A 22,828-nucleotide genomic window follows, 5' to 3' on the forward strand; every position below is an offset into this window, starting at 1 on the left:
CGCCTGGGAGAGACCAACCAAAAAACACTTTTGACCCGGGAAGGGTTTCAGCTTCGTGTGGCCGATAGTGAAATTGCATAGATATTGCTTCTGAGGAGGGGGGGTGCAATTGATCGACCCCCCCCCCCGTCCCCCCCTTTCTATTTAGCAGCGCGACATCTGGCGCTTCGGGGGAGATAGGGATCGGTAACTATAGCGGAGAAACAGCACTCTTGTGCTCGTCATATTGGTTTTCAAACCGAGGGTATGTATTTATTTTTATTCGTTTTAAATCGAAAATAAATAGTTAAATTATTGTAATTTGAATGCTTTAAATAATAATAATAAAAGTTATAACATTTTAAGGAAAGGTATACGTGTTTCTGCCCGGGATCGAACCGGGGATCTTTCGCGTGTGAGGCGAACGTGATAACCGCTACACTACGGAAACTGCCAGGGAAGGTCTTTACATGTTGATGTAATGCTATATGAATGCTGTATGTATGATTCGTGATTAAGTATCCAAGAGAGAGAGCAGATGTTACATAGTAAAATGCATTTTTACACGAATGTGGCTAAATCTAATGCTGTTTAATTCGTTAAGCGTTGGTGGTATAGTGGTGAGCATAGCTGCCTTCCAAGCAGTTGACCCGGGTTCGATTCCCGGCCAACGCATCTATGTTTTTTCTTAAATAGAGGCAACACAGATTAGGGTTTTTTTTTTTTTTTGGAAACACGATTCATTTTTATGCATCTAATAATAATGATGTTATTAAAAAAAACAAACAAAACAAAAAAAAAACATAATAATAAAACGAAATTCAACAGTCAGCTTTTTTTTAAAACAACGGTCTGGTTAATATTCTTATTTTATACCGGAGCGCGTGTTGTTATTTGTTGTATTTAAACGAGTACATTACTATGATAAATCTACAAGTCCAATTGACGTTAGCGCATCGTGCAATTACGAAAGAGAACGATAGGGGGCAGCTGTGGCTTTCTTTAGACTTTCATAAGGCAGGACTGGTGCAACAGGTAAGCAAAATACCATATTGTGTGGTCATAGTTTCTTGCTTTTTTGAACAGCTGTTGGACTATTTTGGTAGCTTGCGGTTAGACCGTGTATTCAATGTGCGCTTGAAGTAGGTTTTATAATCGAACGTTTCATATGACAATTTGACAATTTTATCAAAGCATCCTCTAGCAACTATATGAACTGTTATTCAGAGATATCCTTTTTTTACAGATGGCAAAAACAGGTAGAAAATACACAAAGGGTTGTGTAAAGAGTTCTGTATTTTGAAAACTGATCTTAACATTTGTGTTTGCACCCCTAAAGTTATAATAACATGCAGCGACACTAAGCAAAATACGGTCAGAGAACAGCAAAACGCAAAGGCGCCTTGTGTCTCAGAACTGACTGCGCAGGTGAAAGATCAGCGGTGCATTTTTCATTTTCACCTCTGTTCTTTGATGATAGCACGATCTGGGGGTGGAAGCTGTGCCAATGCTGTGTGAGAGCTCACGTTGACAAAACTGCGGACAGCCAGGCAGCGTTGTCATGGCTATATCAGAATCCGCTATGTATTTATTAGTTGTTTTTTACAGTAATAGTAGTCTTGTGCAAGGTAGTCCAGGAGAAGTGAAGCCAATATGAGAAACAATTATAGGATATTCTAAATTGAAAACACAGCCTGTTAAACTAGATTGCTGCTCTGCTGGTCACTCAGAATAGGAAGGAGATTTTGACAGGGAGGCAATCAATGATATACAGGGTTATATCAGGGTTCTGGACAAATTGCCCCAAGGAGAAAAAACAAAAAAACAATTGATAAGACACTGCCCTGTTGAATTCTCAACTCAAGTGAAATCAAAGGAGTGTTTCGTAGGTGTGGTGAGTCATGAAGACCCTGCCATTACTCTCAGCTATGAATACATGTATTTACAACCTCTGGCCCTGAAGAAGCCGGTATCAGTCAATGAGAAGCATTCAGAGGAGTAATCCATTGAGAACGCAGTCTCATTTACAATGAGGACCTGGGAAGAGGCTCGGACCATCACAGCAAATACCATCAAGAGCAAGAAATAAGGAGTAAAAAACACACACACATGATCAATCATAAAACACAAAACTCAACAGCAACTTAGCAGACGCAGATGAGTCGAACATATATGCATACAGTGTAAATGTGGATTGCAGTTCTGGGGGCGTGCTAGAATTTTAATGCATATGTTGTAATATTTCATATTAAATATGGAGCATACTGCATTCATTTTACATAATATTTAATGATTTTCCACATTGGGTCTGTGGCATTCAGGTCCATGTTATTTTGTGAAATAGGACCATGTGAGTTCTCTGTGGATCCTCTCACCTTTCATATCAAACAGAAACTCTATCACTGTGCTTTGATTAGTGGGAATATTCATCTGCGCCCCATCTGTTACAGGTCAGCGGTATAAAATCACGGACTACAACAACACCTATAGGATCAGTTGCCTGTGCTCTGGCACACAGATCTACCTTCCATAATTCAAGCCTTAATCTGGGAATCAAGACACACTGTCTTTTATATATATTAAAGATTCTATATATTAATCTATAATACTTATATATATATTATATCATAATATATATTATATATATAAAATTTTCGACCAAAGGCGAACGAGACGTTTTGATCCTGGGGAATCAAGAATAAGTTTTGTGTATGTTAGTTCATACTTTCCCGATGAAATTTAATAGCTGTCAAATTTGGGAAAGTCAGGGCCGGACTTAATAAAAACAACTCGACTTCTACGTTTTTTGGACATTCAATTATATGAAAAATTATTTGAAGAAATAACTGATCTGTACTCTTGTCCTGTGTTGTATATAAATATATATATATATATATATATATATATATATATATATATTATATATATATGTGTTGTGTGTGTGTGTGTGTGTGTGTGTGTGTGTGTGTGTTGTGTGTGTGTGTGTGTGTGTGTGTGTGTGTGTGTGTATGTGTGTGTGTGTGTGTGTGTGTGTGTGTGTGTGTGTGTGTGTGTGTGTGTGTGTATGTGTGTGTGTGTGTGTGTGTGTGTGTGTGTGTGTGTGTGTGTGTGTGAGTGTGTTGTGTGTGTGTGTGTGTGTGTGTGTGGGTATGTGTGTGTGTGTGTGTGTGGTGTGTGTGTGTTTTGTATGGTTAACAATATTTTTTGAGACTAAATACAGTTGAGGAATCTTTGGCCTCAAATGTCAACACATGTTTGAACCATACAACTGAAGTATTGCTGTTTGTATTCTTTGAGTGGCAAGCCAGAAAGTTTTGTTTTTCTTTCTTTCTTTCTTTCTTTCTTTCTTTCTTTCTTCTTTCTTTCTTTCTTTCTTTCTTTTTATTACATGTCAAAACTATAATTTTTTGTCCCATGTAAGTGCATGTTAATGACCCCAGCTTTATTAAATTCTGTTTCCTTACCTATACATTCTAACTAGCAGCATTAACGCTAATGTAGTTCGAGGAAACCTAGGGGAGCTGATTAGTGACTTTATTTCTCCATACAGCTACACACTACATTACATTCACGAATCAAGATGGAGGGGATTAATCAATAGAAAATTGGCTACATTCGCAAAACATAGACTCTTTCAGATACAGCCCAGCCTTTCAGTAATTATCCCCATTTACCTAAATAAAAAGAAATATAATAATAATAAAAATAACCCTAATAATATTGCCTTGTACTGAAAGAATGGGGGTTGAACTGTGTACATTATAGCAGTAATGAGGCCAGAGTAATTAGATTTGTTCCATTAGAGTTCATATTGTCAGTGATGGGATTACTTAATGACTGATGTGAGCTCTACAGTACAGTGAATGCAGTACAGTGTACAGTATAGTGAATGCAGTATAGTGTACAGTATAGTGAATGCAGTGTAGTGTACAGTATAGTGAATGCAATGTAGTGTACAGTATAGTGAATACAGTACAGTGTACAGTATAGTGAATGCAGTATAGTGTACAGTATAGTGAATGCAGTATAGTGAATGCAGTATAGTGAATGCAGTACAGTGTACAGTATAGTGAATGCAGTACAGTGTACAGTATAGTGAATGCGGTACAGTGTACAGTATAGTGTACAGTACAGTGTACAGTATAGTGAATGCAGTACAGTGTACAGTATAGTGAATGCGGTACAGTGTACAGTATAGTGTACAGTACAGTGTACAGTATAGTGAATGCGGTACAGTGTACAGTATAGTGTACAGTACAGTGTACAGTATAGTGAATGCAGTACAGTGTACAGTATAGTGAATGCAGTACAGTGTACAGTATAGTGAATGCAGTACAGTGTACAGTATAGTGAATGCAGTACAGTACATTCTAGAATGTTATCAAGTGTTATAACAATGGCGACTGATGCTATGGCTGTCTCTGATTAGTGTCAGTGTTGGACTGTCTCATAAGTAACTTCTACGTAATTACAGAGACTCTTAATGTAAAGTGTTGTCGTGTTTTATTTTTAACAGTAGTTAAATTGTAATTCTAATAACAATGTAATTCTTATTTTGCTTATAAGTGTTGTTATTATTATTATTATTATTATTATTATTATTATTATTATTATTATTATTAGTTAAAGGATACAATTATTAAATCGGATAAGTATACACATTGTTAACAATCGTGTCAAGTATAATCTGTCTATATGCAATACACCACAGATGAAGTATAAACAGAAAGACATGGGGATTTAAATATTAAAATAATGTCAGCTATAATGGGGTGGAAGAAACAATTGGAATTGAAAGCTTCAATTGAAAGTGTACTATACAGGAGCGTTTGGAATAGCTCAACAAAGGAAAGCAATTCTTCTGAACATCACAAACTGCGCTTAAATACTTGAAATGACATTACTGCTAGACACCAGCGTCGCGCTGGCATTGCTTAATAAAATGGTTGCTTTGATCAGTTTAGGGACGGGAATGCATAACCAGTCTGTCTGAGTGCATCAAAGCAGTGATCTAGGTTTTCCTGCGAATTCAGTGAAAGTTGCAGTTTTGCTCTTCATCAGCATTAGAAGAGAAATATGTTTTCAGTGATGAGACAAAACTGAAAATTCAAACCAAACAGGAATGCATGAAGGACACCTTCAAACCCATTCATTATATAATACTCCCCCCACCAGCTGATTCAGCATTAAAGAACACGCAAACATCCCCTTTACATTTTGAAGTAATATTTGAATTTTAAAAAGCCATGTTCGTCCCAGCGCTAAAATTATTTGTTGCTTTGTAAATTTCTGTCAAACTCCAAACAACCACATCTTAAACCAGCTTCATTTGACCTGAATTGGCTCCAGACAGCTACGTGTCCTTGAAGTAATATTTGTACCCATGGCAACAGTCCGATTTACCTATTTATTTCATCATAGGTAAATCGGGCTGTTGCCATGGGTACTGAGCTTGATTCTCAAAACCGTTACTCTAAATTGTCATTAGCACGATTTTTTTCAGACCGACACCCAATACACTTGCCAGCCCCGAAGTAAACAACTCAAACATTTAATTTAGGAGCTTGTGGTTAGTCTAAAATACATTGTTATTCATTTTTAGAAATTGCAAACAATCTGGGGTAGACAAAAAAATTGCGACGATTCGAGTAAGTAGCTTTGAGAATTTAGCACACGGACGCGTATTAAAATAAAACAGCGGGATAATAGCGTCTCCCTCAAAGGTAAGGTTTAGCATAGCGTTAAAGAACGCCAGTATTTAAACCCATCCCTGTTTAGAGCTTTAGCCTCTGGAAGAAAAAAGCTGATAATAAAGGACCCTATTTCATAAAATGAAATTTCCAATTATTATTTATTCTGTTGTTTACTTACCCGACGAGGAGAGCGATACGAGTGGGGAGTATTGTTCCGAAGATGGCAAACATTAGGCTGGGGAATAAACAGGTTTTCATTGACCCTGTACATTTGACCCTGCTGCATTGTGTCCATTATTAACTTGCCATGCTGTCAAATCTATACTCCAGTAATAGAAAGTCTAGGGTTTATTATTCTGTTAAAATGTGTTGCATTTTGGTGACTGCTATTGATTGGATTTTTCTACCAGCGCCCTTGATACATTTGGAAAGAAAAGAAAGAGAGAGAATGTGTGTGTATGTGTCTCAGTGTGTCTCAGTCTCAGTGTCTCAGTGTGTGTGTCTCAGTGTGTCTCCGTGCATCAGTATGTGTGTGTGTGTGTGTGTGTGTGTGTGTGTGTGTGTGTGTGTGTCTCCGTGCATCAGTATGTGTGTGTGTGTGTGTCTCAGTGTGTCTCAGTGAGTCACACCAGAGTCACAGTAGGCACGTAGTATACACACACTCAGGTGTGTGTCTCAGTGTGTCACACACAGACAGTTCAGTGTGGGTCCGTGTCTCCGTGTGTCATTATGTGTGTGTGTGTGTGTGTGTGTGTGTCTCAGTGTGTCTCAGTGTGTGTGTCTGTGTGTCTCCGTGTGTGTCTGTGTGTGTGTGTGTGTGTGTGTGTGTCTCAGTGTGTGTGTGTGTCTCCGTGCATCAGTATGTGTGTGTGTGTGTATGTGTGTGTGTCTCAGTGTGTCTGTGTGTCTCCGTGCATCAGTATGTGTGTGTGTGGTACAACTCAGAGATGGGGGTTAGAGTAATGGACTCCTATAAACCACAATCTCAAGTCAGCGAACACTGTGCACTGTTATCCAAATCACAGCCTGACATTGGGAGTAGACGACTAGGTAGGTTTTATACCTGCAGCATAAGAAAGCCTCAGCCTATTCTCTTTTTCTGTTTTCTTCAAGTAAAATTAAAACCAGCAATGCAGATGTAATGCGGTCAGTGAGATTTGTTCTAAGGAAGTCTTGTTTTTTTTTTTTCATGAGGCAACGCTGCAGGCCCTTTGTAGACGGCACGGGTCCTTGTTTGCGCAAACAAAAGCGAAACCATGGCAACCATGTTCCGCTCCCATCCACAACCCCAATTACTGTTATTATTCCTAATGCATTCCCCGAGCCCGCTTTGTTTGACAAGTGGGTGACGCTCAGGCTGAGTAATGATAAAAGAGGCAGGGAAATAATCTTTTTCAGTGGGGTTGTCTTTGAAATTTTTTTAATGGACTTTTTTTTTTTTTTTTTTTTTTGCTCTCTTGACATACACTGTTAACTTTCTCTCTGACATTCAGCTAATCATTACGCAAGTCTTGACCACATTCGCGATAAGAAGGCATACAAAACATATTTGAATGGAAAGATTTAAAGAAAAGACCATTTGATTATGGGGCAGTAGGGTTGCCTCCTGTTCCACAGACCAAACCCAGACATAAATCTCAGTCAGCCTAGCTCTATTAGAACTGCCCTATACTGCAATACAGATTTACCACCAGATCTCGGTACAAATCAATAATCATGCAGGATACACAGTATTGTACTCTTGATATTTGTAGCAATTGAATTTACAAGCCAAAAAAATATTTGGGCAGTTAAAAAAATGAGAAAAAACACAAAGTGATTTCTATAATCTCTATTTGTTCTATTGGAAGATATAAGACTTGAATCTTATAAAGATATGGACTGATTTGAAGGCTGTTGTTGCAAAAAGGAAACCAAAGTCAGTTGCAGAACTCAAAGCTGTATCTGTTGAAGAATGGGCAAAAATATCTCCAGGAAGGTGCCAGGAACTAGTTTCCAAATACAAAAAAAGAGACTGCAAGCTGTAAAGTTTGCAAAGGGTGTGCACACAAGGGTGCCCAAATACTTTTGTCAAAGTATGAAATTAGTTTTTGCATGTTATTTTTCATTTTATGCATGTTATATAATAATTTGTTATTGTGTTACACAGCTGAATCTCTTATATATTTCAATAAAACAGAAATTCTAGCAATCGCTTTTTGTGTTTTTTCTCTCTATTTTTTTACTTCTCAAATACTTTTGTCTGTGACTGTATGTCTTGGTACGTTAGAGCCTAATCTTACCTGAGACAACGTAGCAAATGCGTTTTTTTTTTTTTTTTTTTTTTTTTTTTATAGATGTGTATACTTGTCGTGTATTTTACTTACTTACTGTTTGTGAAAAACAATGCTCTTCATACCACTTAGTGGCAGCGCTTGTGCAGTGTCCAGAACACACCATTCATAGGCACTTCACTGTGTTCTAGTGGGTAATAATTGATTATTGATTTGATGTATGTATGCAGGGCAGATTCTTTGATCTTGTGTGCCTGTGTCCAAAAATATTTTGTTGGAGTCCACATTTCTAGCTACCGAAAAGTGCTTAGGGAAATTATATTATAATGAACAACAGAAAAGACGAAACTCCCGCTGTATTCTCCTGAGCGGAGACAGTTACTTCTACCAGTTCATTAAAAAAATATACAACATACCTTCATCAATTAAAAGGAACAAACGACACTTTCCCATTAAATATATATTTTTAAATGTTTACGTCCCTAGTGGCATTATCAATGTTTCTTACCCTCCCAACCACACCATGAGTGTCTCAGCAGCTGACGTAAATAACATGGCAACAATAAATGTAATAAATTTAAACCTTTCCGATATTTTTTTTTTTCCCCACAAAGTTTTGCTTCCTACCATTTTCAATATTTATTTCCCTCCCAATCGAGTCCCGACTGTCATTTGTGCTTCGGCTTCGGGCAATATAATCCCTGTCAGTCAGTATTGCCCTCCCCCGGGGGGCAATCATTTTCTGATATGTGACTCAAAGGGCAGTCCTTAATTGCCATATATGTGCTTCTGTTTCGTTTTTGTCCTAATCAGATCATTCTGTCTATTCAATCTGGGGCTGCTGCAATGCTTTTGTTTTTCACCTGTTTCACTGTGGTCCTTTGTAAGTCATTAGTCGTTTTCTGCCTGTCTGTGCACCCTTTTATAAGCACATGTTGATCTTTTGTAATCTAAATGGATGGGGTGGGGAAGGAGGGGGGGGGATGGGACTGTTGACGCGGTGCTTTGCTGTACCAAAAGAGCAAGGGTTCTTTCATTAGAGGAGTGGGGCGGAATTATTCAGTTAATTAGGACTTCTAACCCTCCCTCGCTCACACACACACACACGCATCCACAAATAAGAGTTTCTGTTTAATTGAAGGTGGGTTATGTGATAGCTTTGTTAAGCTCTTCTCTCAAAGCGCATTCAAAGAAGGGGCTACAAGTGCTTGGGCAGCTGCTCTGATATCTCTTCTAATTCTGTTTTCACGTCCATTGTACTGCTTTGTGCTCTCTGCGTGTCTGTCGTGCTGCACAGAAGGTGCACTGACCTTCTTAACAGGGCTATTCTGTTTACTGTTTTGAGGCACACACATAAAAAAAACATGTTGCCGTGGGATACAAGAAACCAAGACGCGAATCATGTTTTTTACGGAGAATTTATATTTTTTTTATAGGTTTAAAAAAAAGAGAAAGGATATTTGTCTGCTAGACCTATTTCTGTTGTAATTCCCCTTAAAAGAGACAAAAGTCCCAGGCAGCGAGCATGTCTTGAGCTGAGTGTGGACTGAAATGTGAAGTGTGAATGCACCTTTTTAATATGGGGGGGGGGGGGGGGGGGGGGGTTGCTTTTATTTTTAACACCTTACAGAGCCAAGCCACCCCCTGCGTATTGAGTGAAGTGTGAAAGCGTGAAGTGTCTTGAGTTATAGCCCGTTCTGTAAATCACTAATTTGAATATACTTTACTATAATGTAACGTGTGCAGTGTTGTGTGCAGTCAGTGAGATGCGATTAAAAGCTCTTAGCGCCGATGAGCCCGTCTCTGCTGCACAGTGGTTAAGACGCTCGCTTGCGGTGTGAGGGGGCGCTGGTTCGCACCCAGCCCTGTTAAAATAAGACGTGAGCTTAACTAATTACCTCAAGCTCTTAAATACCACTTATTCTATTTTCATTAAACTATCAATTTTGTATTCATTACTTGTGGGTTGCTATATCTCCTGGTCATCTGCTTTGATGCCATGCTGATAACTGTGATTTTGAATTCCCAGCAGGGGTGGGTGTTACTGATATGCTTGTTTATTTACCCAGTACTCGTAAACGTGGATTCATATTTCATATGACATTGGAACCTGAGATACTGAAAGCTGCAGCCCACCTTCAATATCAAGGTGCAGCAGTAAGTGATGTCGATCGTTCATTTGACTGCATCCTGTACGCTATTGTTGTCCTCTCTCGTTGAGTTCTTACCTCAATTGAGCATTTTATATTTGTAATGAAAGAACGTGAACTCACTATATTAGAGCCTGAATGTAATGCATGGTGCATGCAGCGTTGTTATCTAGCTGGGTCCTTGAATATAGGGGATGGGGGGTATTTCTCGGTGCTTTGCCACAGATCCATTTAGTATTTTAAACAGTCTGCCGCTCCACTCTCCTAAGGCAAGGCATATAAGCTGAAGGGCCTTACATGCACTTACAAGCTTTTATGGAGGATTTCGAACAAAGACAGCCAATGCACCTGTGTTAAGTATACAGCAGGCTCCCAAATTAATAGGACATATTTTAATTGAAATGTATGCAATTCAATAGGGCTCTTCCTGGTCTTTTACATACATTACTGAACTCGCTTCCACTGTTAGAGATGTTGGTTTTTTCAGAACCTTGCTACACAAAGGGGACAATCTGAATGATCGAAGCCATGGCAGACAGCATTTGATATTTAGATCTGCTCAAGCCTGCAAGTAAGAAACAATATAGCGTTGTTTTAATCTCTTTGATAATGGAATAATAAAAACTGTGGTTTGAACTGGTTAGGTCTGGGATGTCGTCTGTCGTCATACCGTCGCTGTACTGTACTTTTCTAGATTTTGGAAATGCGCGTTCCGAGCGTGGGATGTCTGGAGGCGGTAAGGCCAGTGCCTGTTTTGTACGACTGAAATCGTTCCACAGGCGAAAATGCATCAAACTCAATTGACAAATTGAAGAACCGTCATCTTACCGAGATAGAGATACACTTCTTAATCCCGTTGCAAATCTGGTTTTAAGAAACGCTTGTCGCCCAACTTCACAACAAAAAACGTAAGGGCCAATGAAACCCGGTATTAAAAAAAATTACAAAAAAGCCCACCAGCAAAAAGGTCACAGAGCTGCAGCAGTGCTTCCCTGCGATCAGTGTTTCCGCGCTGGCTGGCTGTGGCTACGTTTTCTGGCCTGGTTTGGAATACCCGATGTGGCCAGACCTGACCACAAAGGAACCATGTGATCATGTAACAGGGAGGCATGTGCTGGATGAGAAGGGGAACAGAGCTACACGTGGCTGTGTCGAGAAGTCAAAAAAAAGATCATTGTGGCGGCATATGGGGCAACAAAGAAAGGGACATCCTTTTAACAATCTGGGCTGATTCTAATAACCAGAAACAGTTAGTGGACGCTGTGCGAAAAATACATGCGTGTTGGAGAAAATAACCAGTCCTTGGTGAACACGGATTCAGTCAAACACCACAACAGGCCAGGGACAGAATTTTAAAAAACTGCTTCTTTTTCAGCGTTCAGAGAATTGGATCTTGAGCAGGCCATCTAAAATGGAGCAAAAATAAAAAATAGCGAGGAACGTTCTTTTAATTGCAGCATCCATTGCATGGGTAGTTTTTTGTTTTTTTTTTCTGGATAAAAAATAAACTTGTACACATCATGGCACCCATAGCAAAAACAAGAGACTGCACTATTATATGTCGTGTTGAAGGTCAACCTCATTAGGACGAAATGTTCTCATAGGCATTTAAGCAAAAGTCTACTATTAGAATTAATCTTGGGAAGGGAAAATAGAGATGTACTTAGGCCAATTATTTCTGTGTTTTTTTTGTTTTTTCTTTTCGCAATTTTGCTGTTCTCGGAACCGGGTGCTATTTAGAAACAGTGTGTGTTAGCAGAGCAGAGTACCTTTAATAGATAGATTGGCTTGGTTGTTTAGCGTCATGAGTCCTTGAAAATAAAGAGTTTTTTTTTTTAATGTACTTAAAAAAAAAAAAAAAAAAAAAAAAAAACTGCACCCTGCATTCTACAAAATACGCATGTGCTTTAAAATATAAATACCAAGTGGTTAGAATTACAGTATGGGTACTAAATATTTATTTATATGTGTGTGTGTGTGTGTGTGTGTGTGTGTGTGTGTTTCTATATGTACCATATGTATTTTCCCTAACACCCAGGTCAAAGTGAATTGAATTAAGTCTTAAAACTGTTTTTGTTAAAACAATAGTGAGACAAAAATGGTGTTAAATCAGCAGCAGACAGAGCATTTTATTGTAGCTGGGGTGCATTGTACATGTGAGCACTCTTGTTTGGCTTTTGACTTTGCACAGCACTGTGGCATGCCACGGTGTGAAGGGAGATGTATAAAAATGCATTTCAGTTGTTTTCTAGAATATCACTTTGGATTCCCAAGATTAACTTTCTGAGTTTGTTTTTTTTTTTTTTTTGATGTTTTTATTTTCCTTTCACAAAAAACAGTGTAAACTGAGTGTAAAGTTCATGCCAGCTGCAAACTCCAAAGAATCATTCCAACTAACCGCACATGGTCTTATATACTACATGCGGCACGTCAAGAACTCTACTGCGTTGTTAGTAGCTGGGGAATGGATGGAAAGAAGGACTCTGGTAAATATGTTAAAAAGAAAATTATTTCCAAATAGCTTTTCAAACTACTTAATGCTGTCTCCCGCAGAGTGTTCAGTCTGCTCAGTGGTACCAGTGATTGTGTGTAATTCCAAGATGTCGTGTCCGTTCAATGCAGTTATACAAAATTGCAGAGATGTCTGAATCAAGTTGAAAGGCAGGATATTAAACTGATTGAATACGAGAAGCCCTATTTTAGGAATATGTGTAGGCTGTGCATTTTTAATAGAAATAATGTTTTAAAAAAACGTCTGTTTATTAAACTGTCATTACCTCCAGCTATGGCCAAAGGTTTTGCATAACCCTTAAGAGTTAACTCATTTTGCTTCATAAAGTCAAGTGAAACCTGCTGAATAATGTTACGTTAACATCTTGAATTACACACCATCACTTTGTAGTTTTCAACAGTAACAGCAAAAACTGACAAAAATGGAAAAATGTGATATTTTGAAAATTAAACATGAAATACCGTACTACTATATAGGCTTTTGCGATATCATTTTGTAGTTTCTTTGATTGCATGATGTTAAATTAAAGATCAAAATTATGTTCATATATTTATTTATTTGTAATTTCTCAATCTCTAAATTCTAGGTGATGCAAAACGTCTGGCCACAGCTGTATACGTAATGTTCACAATCTGTACATTGTTGGTTTTGCCGTTTGCTGTATTTCCCCAATGTACTAATCTGCAGGATATTGTAAATAAGTAAGTGTTACTGACCAGGCTGTAAGCTTTTCCAAGCTTTCTGCTTCATTGTACATATTCTTGCAATATCTTTTTCAACACACTTGCGATGGTTTTTCATATTTTAAATAACATGTCGCAGGTCATAAGTCCGTTTTGACTAGTTCTTTTTCTTTCATATCGGTCATGCTTTGAGTCTTTCTTCCTATCAGAATGTCTTCCGAATGTCTTCTCAGTCCTGAGCTGGAAAGCGCAGCCACTTTGGGTGAAGGCACAGCGCCATGAAGGAAAGCTAACAAGTGAGTTCAGTAAGGGTTACCTTGGAAATACAGATCGGATCTCGCTGGCTATAAAAGAACTATGAAATAAAAAATTCAATACCACATTATCAAATAGCGTTGCTTTTCAAGGTAGGATATGACATCTAGACCGCAGTCCATGGAGATGCTATGAGCAGTGGGCATTTCGAAATGACTTTAATAGCTACATCCCAGGGATTAATTACCCAGGATAATTAGGTAAAGAGAGGGTAGATCTGATCCGCCAATCACCATAGTACAGATCTAGCAAAATATAACAAAGCTGTACACAGTAGCCTTTTAATAAACACACTGAATTGTTTACATGAAGCTAATGCAATCTCATAAAACAAAACTGCAGCCTCATCTGGAGGGTCCTTATAATCATGCAATAATCCCACAGAAGCATGCTTGTATGAATTCAAGTTATCATGTTGTCACAGGGCATGATCTGTGCTTAAGAGTGCCCTTTTAAATGCAGATTTATTTCATAAAATGCTTATTGGAGTTTTCCCTTTGTGTTTGAAATCAGTGCGGTCTCCACTTGATTTAAACAGATCTAAACACAGCCATGTGTTAAATACAAGTTCAGATGCATGGATTTGTTAGAAGTAGATATAACTAAGGCTGTTTTTTTCCCCTCAGTAATCACGGCTTTCACGAGTTGCATGAAGTGTACCCATTCTAATACATAGTTTCTGTGAAAATTTCTTTATGGGAAAGAAAAGTGTAAACAGGGGCTATGTTTAGGTCAATTGAGTGCACCCCAACATTTAAGAATGTGATCCGACCTCTTCAATAGTAGTTTAGCAAACTTACTGAAAAGCCAGCGTAAACTCACACAAGCTGGGAACCGAATGTACCATCTAGAAATATAAATTGGTTTTAGTCACGCTGATTCTGATGGTCTTGACTTTTTAAATATCCGGGCTAATTATTTTTTTAAAAGCTGGAGCAGCTGGTTACTGGGTTTTGGTTTGTCCAGCCAGTGCTAGAAAAGCTTGGTTTTATGATTGCAGCAGGGGCTCCTTTCTCTGGCTTCAAGGGCTCTCCTTGGGATTGAAAGTGTCTTCTCAGAAGACCGCTCACCTGGTCCAATTTTCTCTCTTGTTTTCTCCACCCACCTCCCATGTTGCTGTAAGCGGATGTCCGTGCTGGTTTTCAAAGCCGTGTTTAAGTTTGAAGACTGGAAGCTTTGAATGGGAAATGATGGTGTTTTTGTGTCTCCCTCCACTGGTCTCCTGTTCCTTATAACGGTGTGAAGTTACCCTGCAGATAACATGATTAGCTCTCGGATTTCATTTTAAAATCTGTTATTGCATTTGCATTTACCTGTGTGTATTCGGTGAATGTAGTTGCTGTGATGTAGTTTCTGCATTCGTTGAATGTAGTTGCTGTGATAAAAGAAAAAAAAAACATTCAAAGGTTTGTTTTGTTGTGTTGTGTTGTCGCTGAATACACAAGCAATAGATCACATGACGTCTGTCAGGAACTGTATGAAGTTTTCAAAACAACACCTCATTCACTGAACGCAGATATTTGACCTTTTACCCAAACAATTCTTAGTGCTTTCTTTACACTGCCCAATAGCAATGGCCTTGGCAAATGTTTTAAATGCAGTGAGCTTTACTCAAAACCATTTAGATATTTTTCTTTTATCGTGGGGTGGTGAATAAAAGCTCAAGGAGAGGATCTGGAGTCTGCAATGAGTCTCAGTGTTCTAGTGTGCAATGATCCTGGGGGTTCTAGTTTGCAATGATCCTGGGGGTTCTAGTTTGCAATGATCCTGGGGGTTCTAGTTTGCAATGATCCTGGGGGTTCTAGTTTGCAATGATCCTGGGGGTTCTAGTTTGCAATGATCCTGGGGGTTCTAGTGTGCAATGATTCTGAGGGTTCTAGTTTGCAATGATTCTGAGGGTTCTAGTTTGCAATGATTCTGAGGGTTCTAGTTTGCAATGAGTCTGAGGGTTCTAGTTTGCAATGAGTCTGGGGGTTCTAGTTTGCAATGATCCTGAGGGTTCTAGTTTGCAATGAGTCTGAGGGTTCTAGTTTTCAGTGATTCCGAGGGTTCTAGTTTACAGTGATTCTGAGGGTTCTAGTTTGCAGTGATTCTGAGGGTTCTAGTTTGCAGTGATTCTGAGGGTTCTAGTTTGCAATGATTCTGAGGGTTCTAGTGTGCAACGATTCTGAGGGTTCTAGTTTGCAATGATTCTGAGGGTTCTAGTTTGCAATGATTCTGAGGGTTCTAGTTTGCAGTGATTCTGAGGGTTCTAGTTTACAGTGAGTCTGGGGGTTCTAGTTTGCAATGATCCTGAGGGTTCTAGTTTGCAATGAGTCTGAGGGTTCTAGTTTTCAGTGATTCCGAGGGTTCTAGTTTACAGTGATTCTGAGGGTTCTAGTTTGCAGTGATTCTGAGGGTTCTAGTGTGCAATGATCCTGGGGGTTCTAGTTTGCAATGATCCTGGGGGTTCTAGTGTGCAACGATTCTGAGGGTTCTAGTGTGCAACGATTCTGAGGGTTCTAGTGTGCAATGATTCTGAGGGTTCTAGTGCGCAGTTATTCTGAGGGTTCTAGTTTGCAATGATTCTGAGGGTTATAGTTTGCAATGATTCTGAGGGTTCTTGTTTTCAGTGGTTTGGAGGATTCTAGTTTACAGTGAGTCTGGGGGTTCTAGTTTGCAATGATCCTGAGGGTTCTAGTTTGCAATGAGTCTGAGGGTTCTAGTTTTCAGTGATTCCGAGGGTTCTAGTTTGCAGTGATTCTGAGGGTTCTAGTTTGCAGTGATTCTGAGGGTTCTAGTTTGCAATGATTCTGAGGGTTCTAGTTTGCAATGATCCTGAGGGTTCTAGTTTGCAATAAGTCTGAGGGTTCTAGTTTGCAATGATTTGGTGGGTTCTAGTTTGCAATTATCCCGAAGGTTCTAGTTTGCAATGATTCTGAGGGTTCTAGTTTGCAATGATTCTGAGGGTTCTAGTTTGCAATGATTCTGAGGGTTCTAGTTTGCAATGATCCTGAGGGTTCTAGTTTACAATAAGTCTGAGGGTTCTAGTTTGCAATGATTTGGTGGGTTCTAGTTTGCAATTATCCCGAAGGTTCTAGTTTGCAATCTTTTGGAGGATTCTAGTTTGCAATGATTTGGAGTGCTTCTGTTGCTCCAGTATTGAGTTGTTATCCTTTTTGTAAATCTGCCTCTGCCTGGCTTGGAGCTTGTCTGGAGAATCCTAAGTGCCAGGACTGAACACCCTTCCTTATTCTATTAAAACCACGTGACAATCTGACCTTTTTCAACCCAGCCAGCCCCACCTACTCGATATATAAATGCAGGCAGGGCAGGCAGCACTGAATGGTCACACTGTCACATGATTTAAAGGGAAGCAGGAAGGCTGTTCAGTCCCGGCACGTAGGATTCTCCAGACAAGCTGAAAGCCCGATAGAGGGGGATTTAGAGAAAAAATGATAATAACCAAATGTTGAAGCAATAGAAGGCAGAACCACTCAGAATGACTTGAAAAAAACAGTAAGTGGAAAGTGGAAAAAAAAAAACAATTAAAATGACATTGGAAATGACTTACTCTTTAATTGAGAGCTAACTATAAGTTATGAGTCTGGTTGTGAGTAAATAAATAAAGAATTCCTGATGTGAGCTGGAAGAGGGCTGCATGTCCAGAAGGATCAGTGTACCTGGATTTCATTATCTGGGCAGTCAAAGGCCAGTGCCATTGAACTGAGGGAGTGCTTCTCCTAACAACAGCGCAGCGTATGCAACCTTTACTACCAGCATTGATTTCATTCGCCCTGACCTCCCCATATTAGTGTTTATCGAAACAGCAATCAATGATGCTGATTAATGGGATTGGGTCTGCATCACAATCTGTACTCTGAAAGCGAATTTATACCGAATGGTCTCTAATAGAAAAAGAACTCCCCCCTCCCCCCCGTATGCAAGCCAGGGTTCATTTAGCAGCCAATCAGCATAGAAAGTGACATTTGGGCACTTTTCATTGTGTTTAAATCCATACTTATATAAGAACAACCGTATATATCAGCGCGTTAAGTAAATTTAGGCATATATATCGGTATAGTATATATATATATATATATATATATATATATATATATATATATATATATATATATGGATGTAAAATCACTGTACCCCAGTGTTCCTAGAAATTCAACTTCAGAAGTGTGTAAAGAAGCACTAGATAATAAGAAAGCCTACAGAAGAACTGTGAAGTATGATCAAGATAGAATGGATGATGGAACTCTGATATGTCTAATGTCTGATATGTCTGATATCATAACCTTTTCATTTTATAGGGTCTTCCAACTGGATCCCCAGGACTAGAAACCAGTCAGAAATGTATGCGCCATCTGGTCATTCATTTATTTATTTTTTTTAATTCAAAGCACCCAATTATTTAAACCCCAGATTTTCTCCCCAATTTCTTCACCGCACCACAGCGATTCAGGAGAACTGAAGGTTCTGCGGCGTCCTCCGATCCCACGACCGAGCCAGCTTTCTCTTCCAGACCCAGAAACACAGCACGGTAAAAACTGAACGTGCCACGGTGATGTCATGAATAGGGTTTGTGTGCAATGTGCCACGGAATACAGACGTGAAACGCACGCTCTGATTGGCTGAAAGCTGAGCCTTCTGTTGTTTTTAATATTCTTTACCATACTTCTCTGGGCTTTACAATGCTTCCCTATGCTTAATCATGCTTTCACTGTGCTTTATTACACTTTGTAGTGTGTTTACTTTGGTAAACTTTTATAAAGGATACTATATATATATATATATATATATATATATATATATATATATATATATAATATATATATATATATATATATATATATATATATATATTTCATATATACTATACAATTTATATAGGGGGAAGAAAATTTGTTATATTCAGAATGGCTGTTACCAATTACAAATGACCAGCCTGGTCAGAACTGCTTGATATGTACAGTACAAGCACTTGATCCTTAATTGGCTGCCATTTCAGAGCCAGAACATGGAGGGGAAAAAAAAAATTGGGAAATTGTTTTTCTTTTTAAACCGTTGTCCATCCGCTATGTTTTGGGGGCAGTGAGGACAGGGAAAAAGAAATCAATAGATTTTTAGATGTGCAGAGAATATTTGTGTAATAGCACAACATTGAATTACTGGTTGAAGACTAGTGTACTGCAGTTTAATGCATGTCAATGTTGTATGAGAAACTCCTTAGGAACGTTTGACACAAAGTCTCTATTGATATTGCATATACAGTATATATTATTAGTGTAGGGTGTGTGCTGTAGCTGCTGTCATGCTACCATTGCCTTTGCTGTTGCAGAGCTAGCCCAAAGAAGATGGCTGTCTCATAAATTCTGTAATTGTTGCATTTGATTTGTCCTCCAAAACCATACATATATGACATGTTTAGGCTATTCCTAATAAAAAAAGAAAAAAAAAATTAAAAGTTATATAATACATGCAACTTTTTAAAAGTAAAGTATAAATATGATGCCATTCGGACCATCGGACCACTTGTTCGGTTCCTGGCAACTGATTGATCTCAAATCCTTGTCTTAAAGGTTCTCAATGATTCTGCTTCAACAGCATGTGTTTGTCTGTCTCCACCTGGTTCCCTGCTCCTGGTTTCTGGGCTGCGTTTAGAGTATTAGTTAGGGTCAACATTGTCAGCTACTTTTAGGATTTTGAAGATTCATCTTTGTTTTGCTAAATGCATTTCCTCAGCCTGTCTTCATAGTTCATTTCCTGTAATAAAGTGTTGTAAGATGAAGACTGCTCCTGCCTGTCTGTCTGTATCTTCATGTTGCTGAAAGAACACTGGGATTTTCCTGAAAGGAAGGTGGAACATTCAAATGGGATTTCACAAGCGCTCCCAAGCAATGACAGCGCTATCTGTCCATTTTGGAGACTGAATTTTATAAGCCCATAACTTCATTTAAATCCGTGCTTTTATGTATTTAATATATAGACTAAAGCATACAAACCGGATACAAAGGAGAATAGCATTGAGGGAAAAATGAATGCAAAATAATGACTGTAATTGGACGCTGCAAAATGAAATTGTTTTTTTTTCTTCATCTTTTCACATCATGTGGGTTTTACCACATCTTCAACAATAAAAGATTTAATTAGATTATTTATAAGCTGGCATGGAACATGGCTGCTCCTCTATTGAAAGCGTCTGTCTTCCTTGTGTAGTAATGAGATATTGTGCCGAGTTGGGAGGGGACCGGGTATGCCACAGAGACCTAAGCCCCATTTAGATGATAATGATTATTCTGCGTTGAAGGGTACTTACAAGAAAGTAGAGCACCGACCTCCTGTTAGTGGGCACATGATGCTAATAGTTTTAATTTCGCTGCTGCAGAAATTATGCACAAGTGATTGTAACGTCTGATGCAATATGTTTTTAATTAGGTAATAGTATCAGGGGTGAAGGGGGGGGGGGGGGGGGGGGGGTCAGACCAAAGCCGAATGGGGGGAAAAATAGATCTTGCAATGAGGAACTGCATCATTTACCTGGTATGGAATTGAGGACTGGGAATTAAGTTACCAATTTCTGGTTCATTTAAGTAAGCTAACCCAGGGCTAGCAAACAAATCTGTTTCTAGTTTAAGCATCTATTTTTATTATCTGTGTATTCTTCATTCTCATGTTCACTATTGTTTTTATTTTTTTTTACTGAATAATGAGTGTTGATCTGCTTTCTCTCCCGTCGTTTTTGCTGTCTCCGGACAAACTAATCATGCGAGGTCAACACAGTTGAAAGGTCAGTCTGTCTGTATCAGAATGAAACAACGTCTGTGTTGATGTCTTCTGTCAAACAACTACCTCAATGGCACATTTCTTGTGACCGAGCGAGCAGGTTAATTCAATCTCATGAATCAATCTAGTCTGGCCCAACACGGAAAGCACTGTGTCTTTTGTTTTGTTTTTGTTTTTAACATGAAGATAAAAGCAAGTTCTTTCATTGAATCGATCCTGTCTGGATCTATTTTTGTGTATATGAGAGCTTGCTACTGGAGTGTTGAGTCAGTTAGGAGAGACGCTGGGGCTTAAAATCCCCCTTCTGTACCTGTGTGGTTATTGCTAGAAATCTGTTCGCCTCATGTGTTGCCCTAATCCAGACTGTCACTTCTTACCTCTTTAACCTCTGCAACCAATAGATCTGAGTCACACATGACCAGTGTAATGCAAGGCTAGGCATGAACCTGTTGACCATGCGCAGCGCAAGCGAGTTCCTTAACAGCTAAGCACAGGAGCTGGGTTCCTCTGCATTCGGGGTTAGAGGTCTGGGTCTGACTCCTTCCAACCAAAAAGAAACAGATGCCACAAAAGTACTCTCTGTTTCCAAATCTTTAAGAGCACCTGATGTTGATCGTGAAGATTTGGGAGCATTGATAGAACATCCTCTCCCTCATATCCCTGCTCCTCATCCTTTCCCTGATTTAATCACGCTCCACCAGCCCCTTTTCCACCTTCCTTCTGTGGCTGCTCTTTGCCTGTCGATCGCTTAATGAAAGCAACTACTGTTCTGCAGAGCCTGTTTATTTCCTGGGCTTTTTTTTTTGTTCCCAGGGAAGGCTCTATTAGTGACAAAATCTGCGAATGAGCAGACTGAGGCCTGCCTGCCCCCTTCTGGGAGTCCTGAGGGACAGACTTGGGCATGTCTCAGAACAGCAGGGTGATTACTGCACTCCGTGGCAAACAGAGACTAATGGGACCAGGATGCTGGTAGAAAAAAGTGCACCTTTGAAAAAGTAATGCTGATAATAATAAAGAGGCCTTGCTTGAAAGATGTGGTCCGCAGTGACATGCAGGCTTCAGAGCCAGCTGCAAATGTATTTGGTTTATTTTTAGATGTGGTTTTTACTCTCTTGTTGGTTTCTTTAGTTTTACTGTTCCGTTGATGGTATTGCTCAGGGGGTCTTTGGTAAAAACAGCATTCTTCAAACCTTGTGAGATGTTCATTCCATTAAGAGAGAACCATTCGACTTGAAGAGGTGGTTGATGGGTAACCTTTGTTGTGCATCTCCACCCTTTCTGCTAGTGTTCCAAACTGCACTGAGACATTGATTTATAAGGTAAGTTTTTTTATTATTTAAAGGTGTAGTGTCCCATATTAGACTTCAAAAATATTTTAAATGTAATTCGGGTATACAAGAAGGTTATAAGCCTTTGTTGAAAATATCAGCTCTATGGGTGTGTATATTTTATATCAAGATAACAAAACCGGCTTTACAGTTCATGAACTGATTGTAAATGTGTAGCTCTTGAGATTACAGGCCATGCATAATAATTTCCTTCCAACCAAATGCATAATCATGTAATAACACTGTAATAAGCGGGTAACCACAAACACCCTGTATTTTCACAGCATCTGCTAGTGGAATATGTGTGTAATTACATGGTAATGATCTGAATCTTCAAAAAGCACAAAGATACAGCAACCAGAACGGCAGCACGTTGCTTTTGCCAATAAGAGGTAAGAACATTGCCTTATGAAAGTTTCCCGTAGTGTAATAAAGCATAGCATGGTATAAACCATAGGTAAGTTTGCAAAATGACTTTGCAGTCTGACCATGCTACTTTTCTAAGGGTTGTTTCTTGAACTGCTACAGGCCACTGATAAATATATTTCACTGCAGAATAAAACAAAAAAAAAACAAGGGGCACTCATTTGCATAATGTATTCCACCTAGAGGATAATTTTCCAGCGCAATCAAAGCAAGCAATCCAGACTCTTAAAAGCTCTCCAGCCCTCTCTTCATCTCCAGCATGTTTTTTTTGTTTGTCCTGGTGGTTTGCTTCTAAACACCGAAAATAAAACATTTCATGGTGGAATGTACGCCTTACTCTCCGGGACAAACATCTCTCCAAATCTCAGCTCTTCATCTTTATTATATACATCATCTACACTGTTTACCTGCACTCGAGCATTCAAGAACAAATAATTATCAAGTTTCTCCGCGAAGCAAGAGTCACAAGAAACACGCGTAACCTGCCAGGGTACAGAAGGGCCATTTATCTGCAAATATCTTATATTTGTGGCAATTAAAATGGAGATGAGACATACAGTTTCAGAAATTTAAACCTCACGCATGTTTTTTCATCCACCCTTTTTTAAAAAAAAAAAAAAAATCATTTGGTATATCCATGTGCCATCTGTTTTTATTTTTCTAGTTTCATATTACAACTAAAACTAATTAGGTAT

The 22,828-nt window shown here is 38.9% G+C and overlaps 2 non-coding genes across 2 annotated transcripts; one reads left to right on the plus strand and one right to left on the minus strand.

The window, feature by feature from the left end:
- Window positions 1–357: 357 nt before the first annotated feature.
- On the minus strand, window positions 358–430 carry trnav-cac. Its single transcript has one exon. It is a non-coding gene; the product is annotated as a tRNA-Val (tRNA).
- Window positions 431–582: 152 nt separating this feature from the next.
- Window positions 583–654, plus strand: trnag-ucc. The gene has a single exon. It is a non-coding gene; the product is annotated as a tRNA-Gly (tRNA).
- Window positions 655–22,828: the final 22,174 nt, after the last annotated feature.

The sequence above is a fragment of the Polyodon spathula genome, chromosome 26, assembly GCF_017654505.1.
Source record: "Polyodon spathula isolate WHYD16114869_AA chromosome 26, ASM1765450v1, whole genome shotgun sequence".
Lineage (NCBI taxonomy): Eukaryota > Metazoa > Chordata > Actinopteri > Acipenseriformes > Polyodontidae > Polyodon > Polyodon spathula.